The 23227-nt window shown below is 41.9% G+C and overlaps 1 long non-coding RNA gene across 1 annotated transcript; it reads right to left on the reverse strand.

Moving 5' to 3' along the window:
- Nucleotides 1-4610: 4610 nt before the first annotated feature.
- LOC142737249 (uncharacterized) lies at nucleotides 4611-23227 on the reverse strand. The gene is made up of 5 exons (XR_012880572.1): nucleotides 23070-23227; nucleotides 9743-9921; nucleotides 9052-9498; nucleotides 6573-6691; nucleotides 4611-4684 (listed from the first exon to the last, which is right to left on the reverse strand). It is a non-coding gene; the product is annotated as an uncharacterized LOC142737249 (long non-coding RNA).

Below are 23227 nucleotides of genomic sequence, written 5' to 3' on the forward strand. Positions count from 1 at the left end.
ATGACTAGGAATTATCATCCAACATCAGTGCCCAACCTCATTAATGCAAATCCCTGCAATCATGTTCCAAAATCTAGTGAAAAGTCTGATAAAAACAGGCAAGGCTGAATGTACCAACCTCATATTAATGCCCATGACTTTGAAATAAAATCCTCAACACACACATAAGGAGGTAATATTTTAGTGTCCATATCATTATGGCCATGTAATGCATGTGATTCCTTAAAGGGAATGTGTCGCTAGAAATTTTTTATTTTTTATTTTTTAGTTAAACAATTATTATTTAAGTGATTACACATTGTTTTAATTTTTTCACAAGTCAGGAAATATTATAAATTAGATTCTAATTTATAACATTTCCATGTGCTGAGCACTAGAGGGAGCAGTTCCCAAAATTGCAGCATGGTCAATGTGGTAAAGCAACCTCATTGCTTTATGCTGCAAATTTGGGGTAGACACACTCTCTCTAGTGTCCTCACACAATCCCCCCTCCCTTATTCCGGCTAGTGCCAGGAGAAGGAGGGGTTTGAATCTTCAAACCTCCTACACTGTATGCCGCCATTTTCTGAGCGACTGCACAGTGTAGGAGGATTAGATACAGTGCTCAGCAGACAGTATAACACGAACATATACGAACATAATACATACATCACATACACGAACATAAATTACCTTCTCCTGCCGCCTCCGCTCCTATTCCTTGCGCCTTTGCTTCCTTGAACATATGACCGGAAGCCGCGGCCGGAAGTCGTCATCTTACTGTCCGGCAGCGGCTTCCGGTCCACATGAAAATGGCGCCGGATTTCGCTCTGCAAACGAGCTTCGTTTTGGTTTGTGTGGGAGCGGCGTACGCTTCAGAGAATGGAACAGCTCCCCTTCGCATTCTCTATGGGGTTATATGTGCCGTATTCCATCTCTGTATGTGTCGTTAATTGACACATACAGAGATGAAAAAATATGGCAGCCCCCATAGAGAAGAAAAAGTAAGAACAAAATAAAAAGTAGAACATGAGAATTCAAATAAATAAAATGTTAATATCATATTAAAAGCAATATGATAAAAAAATAAAAAATGTCATGACACCTTCCCTTTAAGCTTTCTGAAGAAAGCCAGCCATATCATTAAGAGGATGACACAGCTTGCATACCAAGGAGATACATATAATTGGAGATGTGCTAGCCACATGACCCATCGAAGCCTGTTACACTAAGTTTAGCATACAGAAAAGTAGTAAATTTAGGCTTCGTTCACCTATCCGTCAGGGCTCTATTCTGACGCTCTGTCTGAGCTCTCCATCAGAATGGAGCCCTGACTGAAACAAACCGAAACCATAGGCTTCAGTTTCCATCACCATTGATTTCAATGGTGATGGATCCGGTGCCAATGGTTTCCGTTTGTCTCAGTTGTTCAAGGGTTCCGTCGTTTTGACGGAATCAATAGCGTAGTCGACTATGGTATTGATTCCGTCAAAACGACGGAACCCTTGCACAACCGAGACAAACGGAAACCATTTGCATCAAATCTGTCACCATTAAAATTAATGGAGATGCAAACGGAAACCTATGGTTTCCGTTTGTTTCAGTCAAGGTCCCATTCTGACGGGAAGCTCCGACGGAACGTCAGAACGGGACCCTGACGCAGATACAAACGAAGCCTTAAAGGTTTGGTACACTTTGACAACCTATTTTTTCCTCCAATGCGTCAAAAATAAAAATTAAGCAATTTTGCAAATAGTCTTAATTAAAAATGTCTTACCATTTTATGTCTGTAGCTGCTATGTAGATAATTGTGTCTCCATTACTACAGACGACAAACAAACCCTATGTAGTCTGATCCTGCAGTCCTATTCCCTTCTATCTGCCCTCTACTTCTTACTAATCGATTAAATGTACAGGGTGGGCCATTTATATGGATACATCTAAATAAAATGGGAATGGTTGGTGATATTAACTTCCTGTTTGTGGCACATTAGTATATGGGAGGGGGGAAACTTTTCAAGCTGGGTGTTGACCATGGCGGCCATTTTGAAGTCGGCCATTTTGTATCCAACGTTAGTTTTTTCAATGGGAAGAGGGTCATGTGACACATCAAACTTATCGAGAATTTCACAAGAAAAACAATGGGGTGCTTGGTTTTAACTTTACTTTATTCTTTCATGAGTTATTTACAAGCTTCTCTTTGTTTACAGCCATTGACATGTCGCATTCCTGGATGAACAGTTTCCTGGAAAGTGGATTGGTCGTCGTGGGCCAGTTGAATGGCCCCCTAGGTCTCCCGATCTGACCCCCTTAGACTTTTATCTTTGGGGTCATCTGAAGGCAATTGTCTATGCTGTTAAGATACGAGATGTGCAGCAACTGAAACTACGGATACTGGAAGCCTGTGCTAGCATTTCTTCTGCGGTGTTGCTATCAGTGTGTGAAGGGTGGGAGAAGAGGGTTGCATTGACAATCCAGCACAATGGGCAGCACTTTGAACACATTTTATAAGTGGTCAGAAACTTGTAAATAACTCATGAAAGAATCAAGTAACGTTAAAACCAAGCACACGATTGTTTTTCCTCGGCTCCCCATGTGCTGTGGGGATAAGGCTTGAACTAGCAACTGTGTGTTGACACACCAAACTCACCTGGTCCATCGAATTGTTCTTGGTAATAACAGCCCCTGCTGCCCATATGGACCATTATCTGCTGCACAGCGGACAGAAACCACATTCCTTGAGTAATGCTGCAGTGCCTGACACACCAATGTTGCAATTGCCTGACTCCATCTGGGGTGAATTTAATTTGGACCAGGAGGGAGCCTCTCTAATAGATTATAGGAAGTTAGCTATTGAAGTGGCGCGGCAACTTGCTCCTGACATTCAAAAATCTGTGGAATCCACAATTCAAGACTCCTTCTCCAGACTTCTAAACGAGGTGAGCCAACCCGAGGTACCCGTTTAGATGAGTTGGAACAGCGGATTACTATGTTAGAAGAGAAGAACGAAACCATACATTCAATGAAGGATAGAGTGCCTAGGCACAAGGTCCCAATTTCCCAACCACCATATGAATAGTGTCAGTTAAAATATAACTTTTATTAATGAATCAGATAGAGACAAACAACAGGCAAGAGTTAAAATTGTTTTCAAAGGGCGGCCAGTGTGTGTCACAGAGGATAGCTATCGCCATTTTAATATTCACCGACGGTCCAGTGATCCTCTTTACTAGTGTGGGACTGCACTCATTAAACGGCAGTCTGCAGCTGCCGAATCAGTTTCTCACACAGTGTACAGCGACGTGATGTATACACTTGCTCTATCCTCTGTGACACACACTGGCCGCCCTTTGAAAACAATTTTAACTCTTGCCTGTTGTTTGTCTCTATCTGATTCATTAATAAAAGTTATATTTTAACTGACACTATTCATATGGTGGTTGGGAAATTGGGACCTTGTGCCTAGGCACTCTATCCTTCATTGTTAATATATCCCTGCCAACCACTAGGGGTCCTTTCTTTGTCTTTCTATGAAACCATACATTCCACTCGCTGTAGATCTTTGGCCGAAAAGAACCGTCTGGGAGATAAAGTGGAGGATGTGGAAAATAGATCACGCCAAAATAATCTCAGGTTGGTGGGCCTCTCTGAAAAGATTAAATTCTCGGAATTACAATTAATATGCGAGAAGGAACTGCCGAAAGCTCTGGGCCTGGAATTCTATTGTAGGGTGGAAAGAGCTCATCTCATAGGTCCTGATCCTGCAATTCACATGGATAATCAAGCTGCCCAATCAGTAAGACCAAGACAAGTTATCATGAAACTGTTGGATTTCAATGATAAGGTTTAGCTGTTGAGAGCGTATCGGAAAAAAACGCAACCACTGGAGCTGAGGGGCTCAAGCAAACTTTGAAGACTATTCTGCTGATGTGGCGAAAAAGAGATGAGCATTCAGCAAAATTTGCTCCACTCTTCACCAACGCAAACAGCGCTTTCAGTTACAATACCTGGCTGCTCTGCGGGTCTTTCTTCCTGATGGAAGTACCAGGTCATTTTCCTCCCCAGAGTAGGCAGAGGAGGCCCTGACAGAGCCACATCTAAAAAGTTGCCGATCTCCAGAAGAGGGACAAAGACGGCTGAAAGAGAGGAGGAGAGGGGACTAGGAGACACAAGGACGGAGAGATGTTTGATTTAGCACCAAGAGAAAGACGATCGCCACGTTCTTCTTGAACGTCTAGATACCTGGACTGCTCTTCTTTATAGGGTCTATAGAGACTGCTTGGTGCGGGTGGTGAGTCAATGCATATCAATGCATATCATTAATGACAACCCCAATATTTACCTCAGCCGTTCGGTATACATATTGTTTCCTCACGTGTCCTATATCTTTGTAGTCCATGGGGTTGGGCTAGGTACCTGATATATAATTTCACTCACATTTGGGTATGGCGGAGAATTTTTTTTTTTATGCAAGAATTCCCTCTTTAGTTTTGTCCTGGTTGCTTTGAAGCCAGGGGAAGGGTGTTCTCCTTGACATGCTGGAAAAAAGTGAAGTCCAGACACCTAAATGACTGTTTTATATTTACCTTCTTTAACACGCTCAATGTTGTGCAGGCCCACAATGGGCAAACTTTATGTTTATTTTTGTTTTTCTTATTATGTTTTCATTTATTTTATTTTGTCCTGTTATTTTTCGTTTGTTTGCCTACAATCAAATAAAAATATGTTTAAAAAAAGAAATAAATAAAGCTATAATGATATCTATCAGCAGCTCCCTGCTTGCTGATGGTTTCCAGTAGCAACAGATTATTTTTTTTGACCAAAAAAAATAGCTTTTTTCACAAATCAACAAAATACCATTAAAGGCTATATACACCTTTTGACGGCTTTTCTTTTTAATTTTAAATAAATAGATTAGTCAGTGTGATTACTGTAACATCTTTATTCGTTTTTATTCAAAATTTGTTGTACTTTTGGAGATACAGCTGTTCTGTATTCTCTATACAGAACAGCTGTATCGTTTACTTTACACTGAATCAGTCAGTCCCACGGACCTGCCGGGTTCAATGTCGGCTATCCACCTGTAAAAGATCACATCTAAGTTCATAACGTAGATGTGATAGATTACAGGTGAGTCCTGTGTGTCAGAGACACGCAGGTCCACGGGACTGACGGATTCAGTGTAAAGCGAACGATACAGCTGCTATGTATAGAGTACACAGAACAGCTGTATCTCTAAACACACTGACTAATCTATTTATAAAAAAAAAAAAAAAAAGCTTCAAAGGCATATATAGCCATTAAAGGGGTTTTCCGAGATAAAATAACTATGTGTTAATGCTTGTAATTTATTATTGTAAATAAATTGGCCCCATTTCCAGATGCTGCCGTGGGGTACTTGACGGGGGATGTCACTCTCTGGCCGCTGTGTTGATCTTCAATTCTTTTACGGGTATACGACACGTTATTTGTGATGTGCCGTGTACAGCCCGTAAAGCGCATGCGCGGTCCCTGTTGTTCTCGCGGTACCTGCTCTTCTCGCGATAACACAACAGCCCATATATGACATGTCACAAGTGACGTGTCGTATACCCGGAAAATAATTCAAAATCAACACAGCGGCCAGAGAGTGACGTCACCTGTCAAGTACCCCATGGCAGCATCTGGAAACGGGACCAATTTGGAAAATGTAAGTATATTACAACTGTATTTACATTTATAAATTACAAGCATTAACACACAGTCATTTTATCTCGGAAAACCCCTTTAAATTCAAAAATACCTCTGTTAGAAATAACTAAACACTAGGCCACAGTTACGATCATGCTTCTATGGGTTATGGTTTGTAGTTCATCTTGATTTAATATAAGGGTTAATAGAAGAACATGTAATAATAAAATACAGTAATTTTGTTCTGTAAACAGTTTGCTTGTATGGCTTGTCACAAATAGAAGAAGCTCTGTGTGCCTCATATAAAGAAATCAGGATAATGTGTGGGGAGTATAGTGTAAATTGTGTAAATCCAGTAGAACCTGTAAAGCTTGTGTGGTGAGCGGTATCCTCTTCTTTCTGGTGACTTGTCCACTGAAGGCGATGAATACTTGCTCTTCCAAACTCATCTAAATTACATCAATAACAGCGCGCAGTCTTTAATGAGCTCTCAACTTTAAAGACTTGAAGGATATTAACAAGCCGCTTGACAAATGGTGCTTAGAAGCACATTAAAGACGCTGCTAATGGAGTGCATAATGACGGCTAATTTTCCATCAGATATAAATTAGAGCCCCAACAGTTATTTGCCTTAAGGACTTTATGTAAATGATTCTGTTCTGTATAAACTGGGAGGCGAGGATTGCCATGCCATGTTGCCAATGCTTTTGGATATGATTAATAGATCTGCAGCACAAACGGACACACAACTAAAGACACATCCATTTCACACAGACATATACTAAACTCATTGTGCATGTCACTCAGAGGTTTTCACAAGAATCTCCAGACTGCCATTTATCCCTTTCACAGCTAACAGTTGTGTGCAGGTTGAAAAAAAAAAACATTGATATTATATACATATATATATATATATATTGTACCTGGACACACTTTGCTGATTTTCTTGATGTCCCCATGCTGACCTGGCACCAACACAAACAATGCTCTAATTCTACATGATACTTTGTCCCTTGGGAAGATTGTGTGTGGAATTCTCATCCTATGACAGATGGATGAGTAAATAGCATTATGCTTGGGAACACTTCTGCGTGCAGGGTACATGCTTATTTAATCTACTTTAACCTATACATGACTTGAAGAGTGGATGGGCAAGATGGATGGATTCACGACAATGCAGCAATGCATATAGAACACTTCTACCCAATGGTCTGTCAATAGGTTCTAATTGAGTTAGAATGAATAACAATATGGGAGCAGTTCTTACCACCATTTATTGCAACACATAAAACAGTATAAAATATACTAAATTAATATATAAAAAAATCAATTCATATTTAAACCATATCTCCGCCCAAATCCTAACATTTAAAGGGCATATATAATGTTTGGCATGTCGCTACGGCACATCATAACTTACAAATCATAGGGGGACAACCCAATTGATCCTCAAAATAAGGGTCTTGTGGCTCCTTGAGCATTTTTTCTGCACAGTCTCTTTCTTGACTGGGGAGAACTGCTATTTCACTTTGACAGGGCTGTCTTGCAGTACCTGCACAGCACTGATGTGCTTTATTAAAGCTGCGGCTCCTTCATTCTAATGATAGGTATAGGTCTTAGCGGTTGGACACATACTTATTATTTAGTTATGCATTACATTATATATTACAGTTATGCATTAGGCAATATTTAACTAGGTGGTATGAGGAGCACCAAATACAAAACAGTGCTGTCTACAGATAGGTGTCTCTGGATTGTCTGATAACCCAAGTCGTGTTTCAATACCTTTTAAAGGCTATGTGAGTGTTTGAAAGCGTTTTGTTTTTTTGTTTGTTTTTTAATAAAAATCTGTATTAGTGCGTGTTAATAAACTTTGTAAATACATTTTATTAAAAATTATTTTTACTTTTTAAGATACAGCTGCTCTGTATTCTCTATACAGAGCAGCTGCATCCAGGACGTTTCACTAAATCCGTCAGTCCCACGGACCTGACGGGTTCAGTGACAGCGTGTCTCTGACACCTAGAATCCTCCTGTAATTTATCACATCTAAGTTCATAACTTAGAAGCGAAGAAAGTAGAAAAATTTGAGGCACGATTACGGCAATAAAAACGTCTTTATTCCAAGATCTTGGTCTGTTTGATGTGGAGCAAGCCTACAGCCGTTTAGTGTTGATGCACGCTTTTTCAATACTTTAATCATCGGCTGATTGCATCGTTTTAAATGCAGAAAATATTATTGTTGTTGGCAGCACATCTCCCTGTGTAAATAGGGATAGGTTCTGCGGACATGATAAAAATGTATGGGACAAGCGATCGTAGTAACGAGCGCTTGTCCCCATACATAGCTCCTTGTGAAAGGAGCAAACGAGCGCCGATCAACGAGCTGTCTCGTTGATCGGCGCTTATTTACATGGCCCTGTGTAAAAGAACCTTTTAGTCCAGAGCTAGGGTCAATAGCCCAGATCCTGTCTCCTGTTTGTAAACCTTGGGGGTAGAGGGAGGTAGGATAATAAGCTTAACTCTGACCAAACTTAATTTTCCAGTTTTAGGTTGAGATGCATGTATAGGAATATCATGTTTAGTAGTGTTGTGTTAAATGTTTTCTGTTCTTATTTTGAGATTGTGTCCCTTTAAAGCGAGAGATTCTTATGCTACGAAACATTATATGATTTAAAACCATGGACCCATATTAGAAATGATATTCACTGGTGGCTCTTTTTTTCTATTCTTGTTTAGTTCCCGGACAGTGGTACGATGTTAGGATCCTCTCTAATATCTAGAACCAAAATGCTTTGTCCAGTGCAGCTTCTAGCAAGGACTGCATCCATATCATGAGGTATAACACTGTAGTTTTCCATCCGGAGACCCCCAGCAGTGAGACAAGAACTAGCCTGAAGGGTCCTTCAATATGAAACAGGGCTGTCCAAACCAGACAACTCCTTTAATGGGATTTACTGGACACTTTTATGTTGGAAACCTGTAAAGAACCTGACATGGTCCCTTTATTTTCTTGTGACTGTTATATGATAGGGCTTACCTACAGAATATAGTTTGGTTCGTTTGATAGTGCTTACATATATAAGGAATGCTCTTACATAGCTGGCATCATTTTTTCTCTGGTTTGCCACGCAGAACAGCTTACAGCAGAGATTGGTAAAATGGCAGTCCATATAAATTTTTCATATGTTTTGTATATGGCCACGGTGTATGGCATATGGACAAGTGCAGTGTTATTGCATTGTGTAGTCGTCTTGCTTTATCATCTTAAAATATAGAAAACATCATTCGGTATATGTTTAACGAAATATATGCACACATTGCCACAAGATAGATGTGTTGAGCCCCTTCCATTAGTAATGAGCAGTGTTGTCGATCTTCATATATAACATTCCACATTACCTTCTGTCCCCTACAAGTCATGCATTCAAATCTGAGTCTTGCTCAGGAAAGATGGTTTCCATCATCTTTATGAAGCCATTTGTATTACCATGGCATAAAACAGCTCTCTTCATGCTTAGCTTGTATGAGTGTAAATAATATGTTGTAGAATTATTATGCTGCATTTTCAAAAGATGTTCCCATAGGCGGCTAATAGGAAAGCCATTTTGCCAAAAAGAGTCCTTTGGAGAGCATGTTCTCCATACGAGAGGGGTATTATTCATTGTACATTTCTGACAAAAACAAGGATTGATAACCATTACTGAATGGAGAGCAGAGCCAGACTTAGAACGCCATGTCCCCATGTTATGTGAGGCTTCATATGAAATATCTGCCAAGCAGTCATTTGGCCAGTGGTTTCATAATACATCTGTACAGTGCTCCATCTGATCCGGGACACTTCATTTCCTGTATATGGGAGAGAAAATATTATAAATCATGTCCTTATTTCATACAACCAGAAGAATAGAGGGATGTGTGGGATTGGAATTGAGTTTTGTCCACATAGTTTCATATTCTAGGAATTATGTGAGTTTGCTTGTATATCCTGTTAAGAATAATGAATATACTCAGTATGATTAAGTGAGTACAAGTAATAATAAGCAGCTGTTATGTCCAAATGTGTCATGGCATTGGTATCAATGGCTGCTACCTGTTTATAGACGGCTCTGCCCATGCTACATATTAACCTGTAAGGCTGCCACCATCATTCAGAGTTGTCCTGATGCCGTACGGCTAATAGCTAGAAGGTGATAGATTGTTATGATGTCACAATACACCATTGTGTCATGAAGTTGCAGCTACAAAATTGCATGTGTCGCTGGTTATATGCTGAAAAACAAAGCATGAGAAGAGTTTTGTTGACATCTATGAATGTTAAAGAGTATCCCACTATAAGATATTTTTAGCCTTTCTTTTTGTATATATATAAGCTATAAAACCGCATTCAAAGAAATTGATCATTTTAAAAAGTTTCTCCTAACCTAATTTCCATAGTGGACAGTTGTACATAATCTCCACTGACAGTCCATGAATTTAAAATTTGTCCTTAAAAATAGTTGCCCCTAAAATGTCACATCTTCAGATTTCTATAAGTTTGATTCAATTATTATATTAGTTTCCTAGCTTTTATATATTAAACATTTCTGCATCATAAGTCCTGATTTTACAAGCTTTCTAATCAGATACTGTATGACAGATCCATTTTCATATGTTTTGTAACGGATCCTAAAGGATCCCATATACAGTATATATAATTAGATTTCAGTTTTTTATTACCAGGCAGAATAGCGCAGCCGATTACGCTATTCTGCACATCAGGGGGAAACAGAAAGCTGACAAAACATAACATTAGCACTAGTGTGAACAGACCCTAAGGGCATGACCAGACGTGGCGGAATTGCTCTGGAATTCCGCTGCGGACAGTCCGCAGCGGAAATCCGCAGCGTACACGTTTCTCCATTGCCTTCCACAGCTTTGTGGTTGGGTTCATTTACACGTTGCGGACAATTCCGCTGTGGAGCATAGGCTGCGGTGCGGAATTTGGTGTCCGCAGCATACACTGGTTGTTGCGGACGTGTAGCGGATTTGTTGCAGACTCATTGCGGAATTTCTCCATTGACTTCAATGGAGATTCTAAATTCCGCAATGAAGTCCGCAGATGTCATGTACATGTTATGTGTGCTGCGGAGCGTATTGGTTTTTTAACATGACATTTCTTCATTCTGGCTGGACCTATGTATTTCTAGGTCTACAGCAAGACTGAGGAAGTCAATGGGGCTCCCGTAATTACGGGTGACTACGTGTGAGCACCCGTAATTACGGGAGCGTTGCTAGGCGACGTCAGTAAATAGTCACTGTCCAGGATGCTGAAAGAGTTAAACAATCGTCAGTAACTGTTTCAGCACCCTGGACAGTGACTTCCGATCAAAATTGACATCAACCTGTAAAAAAAATAGTTATTCATACTTACCGAGAACTCCCTGCTTCTTCCTCCAGTCCGGCCTCCCAGGATGACGTTTCAGTCCAAGTGACGGCTGCAGTCCTGTCACATGGACTGCCGCGTCATCCAGGAGGGTCGGGCTGGATGTCAAGAGAGGGACGAGTCACCAAGGCAACGGCCGGGTAAGTATGAATTTCTTTTTCTTTTACTAGGGATAGGGCTGTCCCTTCTCTCTATCCTGCACCGATAGAGAGAAGGGAAGCCCTCTTCCCCTCAATACGCAATGGCTAGTCCGCATCAATTTAATGCCCATTTTAGGCAGAGCCGCAACAGAATCTGCAACGCAGATTCTGTGCGGCATTGATGCGGACAGTGTATGCAGAACTCCGCCACGTCTGGGCATACCCAAATAAGCATAATATTATCAATTCAGAATCTAGTGCTTCATGATACTGATCATAGAGGTCTCACTGCTGATAGCCCCCCCACATTCATCTGCTATCGCCAGGGGAGACGCAGTGTAAATACTTGAAGCACGGAAGTGTGCCCATTTAAAACAATGAGAATCAATTGACTTCTATGGACCCCATGTTGCCCTCCACAGCTTACTGACGATAGTGGAGAGCAGATTGTAGTTCAGCATGACTTTAGAGGGCATATTTAAAGTGGTATTTATCTTACAATATAGAGACAGTATTGTTGTACAAAAATGTACTTGTTTTTGTAACAAGTGAATAAAAATACACCTGTTTTTGCAATAATTACCTTTACTTTAGTACATTTATTTCATTATTTATTGCACGTTATCTTTATTTATATTTGCTAGGGTTTTATTGTTACTTTATTATTATTGAAGAGATTTTTGCCTCTGAGCTTATTTCTGGGATAACTATAAAACATTATTATAGCAGGTATGTATTTTTATAACTTACAAACACATATTTTTGCACCAAAAAAAATACTAAAAATGAACACAAAAAGTCACATGAACAGTCTAGAATTTTTAGGCTAGGTTAATTTTACCAGTGAGAGATAGATTATATATTTTAAAAAAAACAACAGAAAATCACATTGTCAAAATTATATATATTTATTTGCATTGTGCACAGAGAAATAAGTATTTGATCCCTTTGGCAAACAAGACTTAATACTTGGTGGCAAAACCCTTGTTGGCAAGCACAGCAGTCAGAGGTTTTTTGTAGTTGATGATGTGTCAGAGGACTCAGGGTGTGCCAAGAAAATATTCCCCAAAAAACACACAGAAAAGTCCATATTTACATAATGGGCAGGTGAAAATATTCCCCACACAACAATCCCCATCGTGACACCTGACAGGAAGGGTTCAAAGATTCATGCTGCTTGCAACAAATTCTGACCCCCTTATCTGCATGGTGCCACAGAAATTTAGATTTATCTGACCGGGAAATGTTTTTCCACTGCTCAGTTTTTGTGCTCTTTTGCTGACTGAAATCTTGCCAATCTGTTTACCTTAGACAGCAATGGCACTCAAACTTGCCAACTGCTGTAATAGCTCATCCATGCTAAGGAACGATGATTTGTGCATTTGGACACATTCGTTGGAGCACCATTGTTGTATTTGGCTGAAATTTGCTTGACTGTGCACCGCTTGTCTGTCAAAAAGATTCTTGACCCCTTGCGTCGACGAGTTATTGACGTCCACAGGATCCCCTTTAGGTGGATGTTTTTCCTCGATCACACTAAACTCAGTATACCCTCGACACCATTGCACGAAAAAATTCCACAAGGTTGGCAGTTTTTGAAAAACTGGACCTGGCTAGTCTAGCATCGATGACCATGCCTCCTTCAAACTAGCTCAGATCACTCGACTTTTATTTTTTAATGTGGATTCACACTAAGGCCTTATTCACACGAACGTGTCCGTTTTCAGTGTGGCATCTGTAAATGGTGCGCGGCTGCGTGATTTTCACGCAGCCGGCATTATTAAGACACTCTGTTTTTATGTTTACAAACATAAAAACAAGAGGTGCTTTTCTGTTTTCATTCATTTGTTTTACTACTGTAGCGCGAATCACGCGCGGCACCCGGAAGTGCTTCCGTGTGCCGAGCGCGATTTGCACGCACCGATTGACTTCAATGGATGCGTGCTGCGCGAAAAACGGGCAAGTATAGGACATGTCGTGAGTTTTACACAGCGGACACACGCTGCATGAAAATCACGACCTGTCAGAACGGCCCCATTGACTTACATAAGTCCGTGCGACGCGCGTGATTTCCACTCGCGTAGCACGGACGTAAAACACGTTCTTGTGAATAAGGCCTTAAACTGATCCACAAGAACTTGCTCATTTGATTTTATGCTGCACTTTGGGGTCATGAGTCCAATTTCCATACAGGAAAGCTCCAATTTTGAAAGTGCCCACTTAATAACACCATACAGTGCTCACATAATACTACCATATAGTGCCCACATGCTAAAGCCATACAGGGCTGACATAATATTGCCAAAAAGAGTGCAGAAATAATGTTTCCACGATGAGAGGCTTTTACAGCTGAAATGACACACTGTTTTCAGGAGAAAACAGCTGCCTCGTTTCAGCCGTAATTCCTCCTCCTCGCATTTTGCGAGGCTTCTCTGACAGCCGTAAATTTTGAGCTGTGCTTCATTGAGTTCAATGAAGTACGGCTCAAATTACGTCTGAAAGAAGTGTCCTGCACTTCTTTTGACGAGGCTGTATTTTTACGCGTCGTCGTTTGACAGCTGTCAAACGACGACGCGTAAATGACAGGTCGTCTGCACAGTACGTCGGCAAACCCATTCAAATGAATGGGCAGATGTTTGCCGACGTATTGTAGCCCTATTTTCAGACGTAAAACAAGGCATAATACGCCTCGTTTACGTCTGAAAATAGGTCGTGTGAACCCAGCCTGAATTTTCTCATTTTCACAAGGGATAAAGGAGAAAAAAACAACCAATTTTCGTAAAGCAATTTCACCCGAGTACGGAAATACCCCACATGTGGTCATATATATTTTTTTTCATTAGAAATGAATTAACCCTTTCAGGACTGATCCATTTTTTGTTTTCTTATTTTTGTTTTTCACTCTCCGCCTTCCAAGGGCCATAACTTTTTTCTTTTTCAGTCAGTAGAGTGGTGTGAGGGCTTATTTCTTGCGGGAGGAGTTGTAGTTTCTATTAAGGGCATGACCACACATGGCGGAATTCCTCCGCAACTGTCCGCATCAATGCCGCACCTAATCCGGGTTGCGGATTACGGCTGCGGATCTGCACAAAATGTGCAGAAAATTGATGCGGACTAGCTGCTGCGGACTGCGGGAAAAGTGCTTCCCTTCTCCCTATCAGTGCAGGATAGAGAGAAGGGACAGCACTTTCCCTAGTGAAAGTAAAAGAAATTCATACTTACCGCCCGTTGTCTTTATGACGCGTCCCTCCTTCGGCATCCAGCCCGACCTCCCTGGATGACGCGCCAGTCCATGTGACCGCTGCAGCCTGTGCTTGGCCTGTGATTGGCTGCAGCCGTCACTTACACTGAAACGTCATCCTGGGAGGCCGGACTGGAGACAGAAACAGGGAGTTCTCGGTAAGTACGAACTTCATTTTTTTTTACAGATACATGTATATTGGGATCGGTAGTCACTGTCCCGGGTGCAGAAACAGTTACTGCCGATCGCTTAACTCTTTCAGCACCCTGGACAGTGACTATTTACTGACGTCTCCTAGCAACGCTCCCGTCATTACGGGAGCCCCATTGACTTCCTCAGTCTGGCTGTAGACCTAGAAATACATAGGTCCAGCCAGAATGAAGAAATGTCAAGTAAAAAAAGCAAGACGCATCCGCAGCACACATGACATGTGCATGACAGCTGCGGACTTCATTGCGGAACTTTGAATCTCCATTGAAGTCAATGGAGAAATTCCGCCATGAGTCCGCCACTGCTCCGCAACAGACAGAGCATGCTGCGGACACCAAATTCCGCTCCGCAGCCTATGCTCCGCAGCGGAATTGTACGCATCGTGTAAACGAACACTGCTAAATTAAAGTGAAAGTCAATGTAGAAACGGCTCCGCTGCGGATTAACGCTGCGGAGTGTCCGCAGCGGAATTTAAGTGCAATTCCGCCATGTGTGAACCCGCCCTAACACCATTTAAAGTGCCATAAAATGTACTGGGAAACTGAAAAAAAAATTATTTGCAGGCTGATATAGGAAAAAAATCTGATTCCATTTTTTGGGGGTTTCGTTTTTACAACTTCACCGTGCAGTAAAAACTAAAACTTTACTTTATACTGCTGCTCAATACAATTACGGTGATACCAATTACGGGGATAGCACATTTATATAGATTTTTTTTGTATTATACTACTTTTACGAAGAAAAATGTATTTGTTAAAATAAAAATTGTTTTGTTTCACCACATTCTGAGAGCCGTAACCTTTTTTTTTCGGTTGATTGAGCAGTGGGAAGTCTTATTTTTTGCGGGACGAGCTGTAGTTTTTATTGGTACCATTTTTTGGTACATAAAAACTGATGAAAAAGTTGTATTACATTTTATTTTGAGAGCTAAAGCGACAAAAAAACTGCGATTTAGGCGGTTTAAATTACTTACGTTTTTTACTGTGTTCACTGTGCGAGTTAAATAATGGTATATTATAATAGTTCGGCCTTTTACGGACGTAGCGATACCAATTTTATTTCTTTTTTTACATTACTTTAGAAGAAAAGTGGGAAAAGGTTTGTTTTTTTAACTTTAAACTTTTTTCTTTCTCACTACTAATAACTTTAATTCTTCTACACATTTTATTAGTCCCCTTAGGGGACTTGAACCAGCGATCATTGGATCGCTGGTACAATATACTGCAATACAAATGTATTGCAGTATATTGTTATTTTTACAGGCTTCTGTAACTGCACGATTGCTGTTCCTGTCCGTTAGTCCGGGGTGTCAGCTGTAATACACAGCTGACACCCGCAGCGTATTGAGCGGGCTCAGCACGTGAGCCCTCTCCATACATCAAACCCCGCACCATGACGTGCTATTAAGTCATAGTGCGTAAAGGGGTTAATTCAAAGCGGATGGTGTGAATATTGCAATTTTCCACTGATATACCATTTTAGTGCATAATATGTTGTGCCCAGTTTGTGCCACTGAAGACAAATACCTCATAAAACGTTAAGAGGGTTCTCCTGGGTATGGCGATGCCATATATGTGGGCACAAACTGCTGTTTGGGCATGCTGCAGGGCTCAGAAGGGAGGGAGCGCCATTTTGCTTTTGGAGCGCAGATTTTGCTTGGTAGTAGTTTTGGGTTTTACTGGTATTTCAGATTATAATGTGGGGGCACATGTAGGCTGGTCACAGTACATCAGGGCATAATAAGAAGGTATAATAATGCGGTAAATAAATAATAATTCATAGATGTATGGCCAGTGTCGCACTGATAAATGATGCCCGATTTTATCCGCTTTTGGAACACTGCACATTTTGCATCGCCATATTCTGAGAGCCAGAACTTTTTAATTTTTTTCACCACCGGAGCCGTGTGAGAGCTTATTTGTTGCGGGACAATCTGTAGTTTTCATTGGTCCCGCGGTCCTGATGGATTCAGGTTTTCGCGCACGATACAGCTGTTCTGTATACAGGATACAGAGCAGATTTATCTCAAATTGTAAAAATAGTTTTTAATAAAAACTAATTATAAAGTTGCAAAAAACACAGTAATTAACCTTATTATTTAAAAAAATCATTTTCGAATGTGTACCTAGCCTTCAAAGGCTATGTAAACCTTTGAAGACTTTTCTTTATTCATTTTTTTACTAAAACAATGTATTATAGTGTTTAATGAAACTTTGTAATTGTTTTTTATTTAAAAAAAGTCAGAGACACGCTGACCTGTCAGTCCCGCTGATCTGCCAGATTCGGGTTTTTAGCGCAAGATACAGCCTCTATGTGTCCAAGATACATAGAAGCTGTATTTCAAAAAGTTATTTTATTTTAAATAAAAACCAATTAGGCCTCATGCACACGACTGTAGCAATGTGCACGGCTGGGATTTTCGGATCGGCTGGCAGCGGAGTGTCAGCTGCGAGCCGCTCGCAAGTCCTGAGCCGTGCACATGGCCGCGGCCATTATTTTCAATGAGCCTGGACCGCAGAATGCGGCCGTAATAAGGCTTGCCCGTTCTTTCTGCAGTCCAGGCTCCCGGGCCATGCATGGTCCGTGGAAACCACGGTTGTGTGCATGACCCCATAGGAATGAATGGGACCGCAATTCTCCCGTGGATTTTTGGGAGAATTGCGGCCGCAAAAGCATGTTCGTGTGTATGGGGCATTACAAAGTTACATTAAACACTACCATACATTGTTTTAGTAAAAAAATTAAAAGTCTTCAAAGGTTTACATAGCGTTTAATTACAGAGATTACATGAAAACAACATACATGGGTGATATATTACTGCTATACAGTGAACACGCAAAATTGCCATACTGTGACATAATATAAGAAAACCTAAGGCTGGAATCACACACCGCAGCTTTTGGTGCAGTTTTTGATGCCGTTTTTGAAACCAGAGCCAGAAGTGGATCCAAAATGAAGGGGAAGTATAAAGGAAGGATCTTTCCTTTCTGCTGGATTTACTTCTGGCTTTGGTTAAAAAACTGCATCAAAAACGGCATACTGCAGTCAAACCGGGCCCACATGAATATATATATATATATATATATATATATATATATATATATATATATATATATATATATATATACAAGAGAAATAAAGCTTGCAGCACTCCAACAGGATGAATGAAAAAACAGTGATTTATTCAAGCCAACATATGGCGGTGCAACGTTTCAGTCCAACATTAGGACTTTTTTCATGCTTGAAAAAAGTCCTAATGTTGGACTGAAATGTTGCACCGCCATATGTTGGCTTGAATAAATCACAGTTTTTTCACTCCTCCTGTTGGAGTGCTGCAAGATTTATTTCTCTTGAATATTGATACAGTCCCTGGATCTGGACTGCTTGCTGGCACCCGTTCACATATGTAAGCTTTCTCTCACCGAGACTGAGTGCAGCTGCTTTCTCTGATATATATATAATGGATATCTAAATGCTATGGTTTATTACCATGGAAACACATATGTCTGCATAGAAGCTATTGACAAAAAATGGTAGGAAAAGTTTTAACAAGATTATTAGCAGTTGCTTTATTTCTTATTTTGGATGTATTGGAATAATAAAAATAAAATTGGTTGCAAAGGTGTACATACCATTTAAGAACAGTATTACATATACCTTATTGAAAAGCACAGTGCTGTGCTGCGGCCTTCGGGGGGTGAGTAATCCCGACGGTCCGCGCCGTGGCCGCTACACCCCCTAAACCTAATAATTGGTTGTGCCACCCTTGGCAATAACAACTGCAATTAAATATTTCGATAACTTGCAATGAGTCTTTTACATCGCTGTGGAGGAATTTTGCCAAATTCTTTTCATTTGGCTACATTGGAGGGTTTTCGAGCATAAGGCCTTATTCACACGAACGCGTTTTATGTCCCTGCTACGCGAGTGGAAATCACCCGTGTCGCACGGACTTATGTAAGTCAATGGGGCCGTTCTGACAGGTCGTGATTTTCACGCAGCGTATGTCCGCTGCATAAAACTCACGACATGTCCTATACTTGCCCGTTTTTCGCGCAGCACGCACACATTTGAAGTCAATTAATGCGTGCAAATCGCGCTCGGCACACGGAAGCACTTCCGGGTGCCACGCGTGATTCGAGCTACAGTAGTAAAATAAGTGAAGGAAAACAGAAAAGCACCTCCTGCTTTTATGTTTGTAAACATAAAAACAGAGTGTCTTAATGATGCCGGCAGCGCAAATCACGCAGCCACGCACCATATACAGATGCCCCACTAAACTTTTGCGTGCGCAAAATGCAGCATTTTTTGCACGCGCAAAACGGACACGTTCGTGTGAATAAGGCCTTAATGTCTTGTTTAAGGTCTTGCCACAGTATCATCCACTCCTAAACCTTAAGTTTGTTTCTTTTAAACAATTCAGAGTTGGAGTTTCTTGTGGGGGGTGTCTCTGCCAATGCACACTCCAGTATCTTCACAGCGTGTCCATAGATGCCTATGGAGAGTGGAGGGGTAAGCAGTAGCAGAGAGAGAGAGAGAGAGAGAGAGAGGGAGAGAGAGATACAGACACAGGCACTGCAGCCACTAAAAGTCTATGGAAAGGGAAGGGGGAGCAGGAGGAGGGAACAGAGTGAGAAAAATAGGCTGCTGGTAAGAGTTATATGTCACTTTTATATATACTAGTACTAGTGTGTGTGTGTGTTTGTGTGTGTGTGATCAGGGGCGTAACTAGGAAAGACTGGGCCCCATAGCAAACGTTTGACTGGGCCCACCTCCCCTAGGTGCCACACACAGCCCCCCTTGTAGACAGTGCCTCCTGTAGATAGTGCCCCCCTGTAGATTGTGCCATGCTGCCCTCCTGTAGACAGTGCTATACAGCCCCCTATAGACAGTGCTATACAGCCCCGCTGTAGACAGTGTCGCTCCCCACTTGTAGATAGCGCACCCCACCTCCCCTTGTAGATAGTGCCATACAGCCCCTTGTAGATGTCACCATAAAGAAGCCCTGTAGATAGTGCCATACAGCCCCCCCTGTAGAGAGTGCCATACAGCCCCCCTGTAGATCTTATCATACAGCCCCCATGTAGATAGCGCCGTGCAGCCCCCTGTAGATAGCACCATAAGGCACCTCTGTAGATAGCGCCATACGGCCCCCCCTGTAGATAGTGCCATATACCCCGCCCCTGTAGATAGCGCTATACACCCCCGTGTAGATAGTGCCATACGGCTTCCCCTGTAGATAGCACCATACAGCCCCCTGTAGAGAGCGCAATACAGCTTCCCCTGTAGATAGCCCCATAAAGCCCCCCCTCCTGTAGATAGCACCATATAGCAACCCCCCTCCTGTAGATAGCGCCATATAGTAACCCCCAAACAAATAAAACAAAAACAATTCATACTCACCTAGGCCCCGTTCCCGCGACGAACAGAGCGAGTCATTGCTGACGGGATCCTATCGTAGGCCGGCGTGATCCAGTGATGTCATCACGCTGGCCTGCGCAGGGAGCCTAGTAAATGGCAGAGTAGGAAGCAACCTCACTGCAATGCCATAGGGTTCAATAGTATCTGAGTCCTTAGGATGTAGCGTTGCTACCGCTGTAGCAGCCATAGTGGCTGCGAGCAGTGCCACCGGACATGGGGGGCCAAGACAGTGGGCGGCACGGGCCCCCTCATGCCGCGGGCCCCGTAGCAGCTGCTATGGCTGCCACAGCGGTTGTTACGCCACTCTATGTGATAGATAGCGATAGGAGAGCAGGATTCTCCTCTGTCTGCAGTTTATAGAAGACATGATAGCAGTTAGGCTCCTAAGGGTATGTGCACACGAGAACTGGCTTTTACGTCTGAAAAGACAGACTGTTTTCAGGAGAAAACAGCTGCGTCGTTTCAGACGTAAATGCTCCTCCTCGCATTTTGCGAGGCGTCTTTGACGGCCGAACATTTGAGCTGTTTTTCATTGAATTCAATGAAAAACGGCTCAAATTACGTTTCAAAGAAGTGTCTTGCACTTCTTTGACGAGGCAGTCATTTTACACGTCGTCGTTTGACAGCTGTCAAACGACGACGCGTAAATGACAGGTCGTCGGCACAGTACGTCGGCAAACCCATTCAAATGAATGGGCAGATGTTTGCCGACGTATTGTAGCCGTATTTTCAGGCGTAAATCGAGGCATAATACGCCTCGTTTACGCCTGAAAATAGGTCGTGTGAACCCAGCCTAAGGGCAAAGCCCCACATGGCGGAATTGCTCTGGAATTCCGCTGCGGACACTCCGCAGCGTTAATCCGCTGCGGACACTGCGCAGCGTTAATCCGCAGCGGACCCGTTTCTCCATTGCCTTCCACTTCTTTTTAGTAGGCTTGGTTTAGACGAGGCGGAAAATTCCGCTGCGGAGCATAGGCTGCGGTGCGGAATTTGGTGTCCGCAGCATACAATGGATGTTGCGGACCAGTGGCGCACTGGTTGCGGACTCATTGCGGAAGTTCTCCATTGACTTCAATGGAGATTCTAAATTCCGCAATGAAGTCCGCAGATGTCATGTACATGTTATGTGTGCTGCGGATGAATATTGCTTTTTTAACATGACATTTCTTCATTCTGGCTGGACCTATGTATTTCTAGGTCTACAGCCAGACTGAGGAAGTCAATGGGGCTCCTGTAATTACGGGTGACTACGTGTGTGCACCCGTAATTATGGGAGCGTTGCTAGGCGACGTCAGTAAATAGTCACTGTCCAGGGTGCTGAAAGAGTTAAGCGATCGGCAGTAACTGTTTCAGCACCCTGGACAGTGACTACCGATCACAATATACATCAACTTGTAAAAAAAATAGAAGTTCATACTTACCGAGAACTCCCTGCTTCTTTCTCCAGTCCGGCTTCCCAGGATGACGTTTCAGTCTAAGTGATGGCTGCAGCCAATCACAGGCTGCAGCGGTCACATGGACTGCCGCGTCATCCAGGGAGGTCGGGCTGGATGCCGAAAGAGGGACGCATCACCAAGACAACGGCTGGTAAGTATGAAATTCTTTTACTTTCACTAGGGAAAGTGCTGTCCCTTCTCTCTATCCTGCACTGATAGAGAGAAGGGAAGTACTTTCACCGCAATACGCAGCAGCTAGTCCGCATCAATTTACTGCACATTTTGGGCAGATCCGCCACAGAATCTGCAACGCAGATTCTGTGCAGCATTGATACGGACGGTTGCGGAAGAAAACCGCCACGTGGGGCCATGCCCTAACACTAGTTCAGAGAAAACTGAAGATTAGAGCTAGAGCCTGCAGAGGGGAAAACTGCTAAAAAATGCAGAATACAAGTCATATAATGGCCAGAAATAGTGTTATTCCTCATGTACACACATATGACAGCTTACTCTGAAAAGTTCCCTGAAAGGTTAGGTACGCTTTAAGTAAATATTGAAGTATTTTGCCAGTATTGGTCATACCATGGTGAAGTAAAAAAAAGACTGGGATTCCCTTATACTGCACATACAATGGGACTAAACCCATCTCATTTCTATTATATACCTCTACATTTTCTATGGAAAATAAAATGATCTACGTGCCCCCTGTGTGATTATATTGCGTAGGGTATGTGACTAGGAACATGAATGTAAACAAGCATGCAGCTGTCCCGTCATCCTCCTCCTTTCAACACATTGAGATAGATCTTCATGGATTAAGTAATAATCAGAGGAACATGATAAGGTAAACATGGCACAGGCTTCTGTTTACCCCTGTTTACAGGTTCTTGGCACAAATGCTGTCAAGCACTGACTTTATGCCAACTCCTTGGGGCAGGGATATTTTTCCTGTTCACTCTCAGGCACTCAGGTACGATACATGTAATGTAAGTATGTAATCTATAATGCTGGTCATAGAAATCCTATGAATCATAAGCAAAAAACATGGCTTGAACATACTTTATATATTTTATATTGTCCATTGTGTGTGGGGCGCAATGAATTTACTAGTCTTTATGGTAGTGAACCAAGCGTGAGATTTAGTTCATTTGCAACTTCTGGTCTCATAAAAAAATTAAAAAATGAAATGTGTATATTAAATGTGTTATGAAAAAAGCAACATGTTTATTTCACAGTGATATGTCAGCTATTCGAAGAATTAAAAAAAAATGCTTCCAACAGGTGCAATAATAGTGATATCGAATCAACTACACCAAGATTTCAGGATCTTTGTATCGGAGTACTGACGCACAGTGAGGGAAACTAGAAAAGAGGGTTTTCACCAAAAGATGCCTGATCACTTTAAAAGCTAAATTACATCTCCGTTCCCCTGACTTTCATGGATTACTCAATGCTCATCATAGCTTAATTTTTTCATAAACCATTAGTTCATATGAATATGAAACTGAGTAACATATCTTATTTAGGTAAAGTGAAGTATTCCTTACCTTCCAGCAGCCTAAAGTTCCTCTTTTCATACAGGCTCTCTGTGAATGATGAGAAACTTTCTTACCTCGCCCAAAAAATATCTTTAGAGTGACACAGTAAATAGAAGATATGGAGGGGGAGGAGGGGGACACAGCTGCAATTTCCCAGGTAGTGTCTT

Source organism: Rhinoderma darwinii, chromosome 1, assembly GCF_050947455.1.
Source record: "Rhinoderma darwinii isolate aRhiDar2 chromosome 1, aRhiDar2.hap1, whole genome shotgun sequence".
Lineage (NCBI taxonomy): Eukaryota > Metazoa > Chordata > Amphibia > Anura > Rhinodermatidae > Rhinoderma > Rhinoderma darwinii.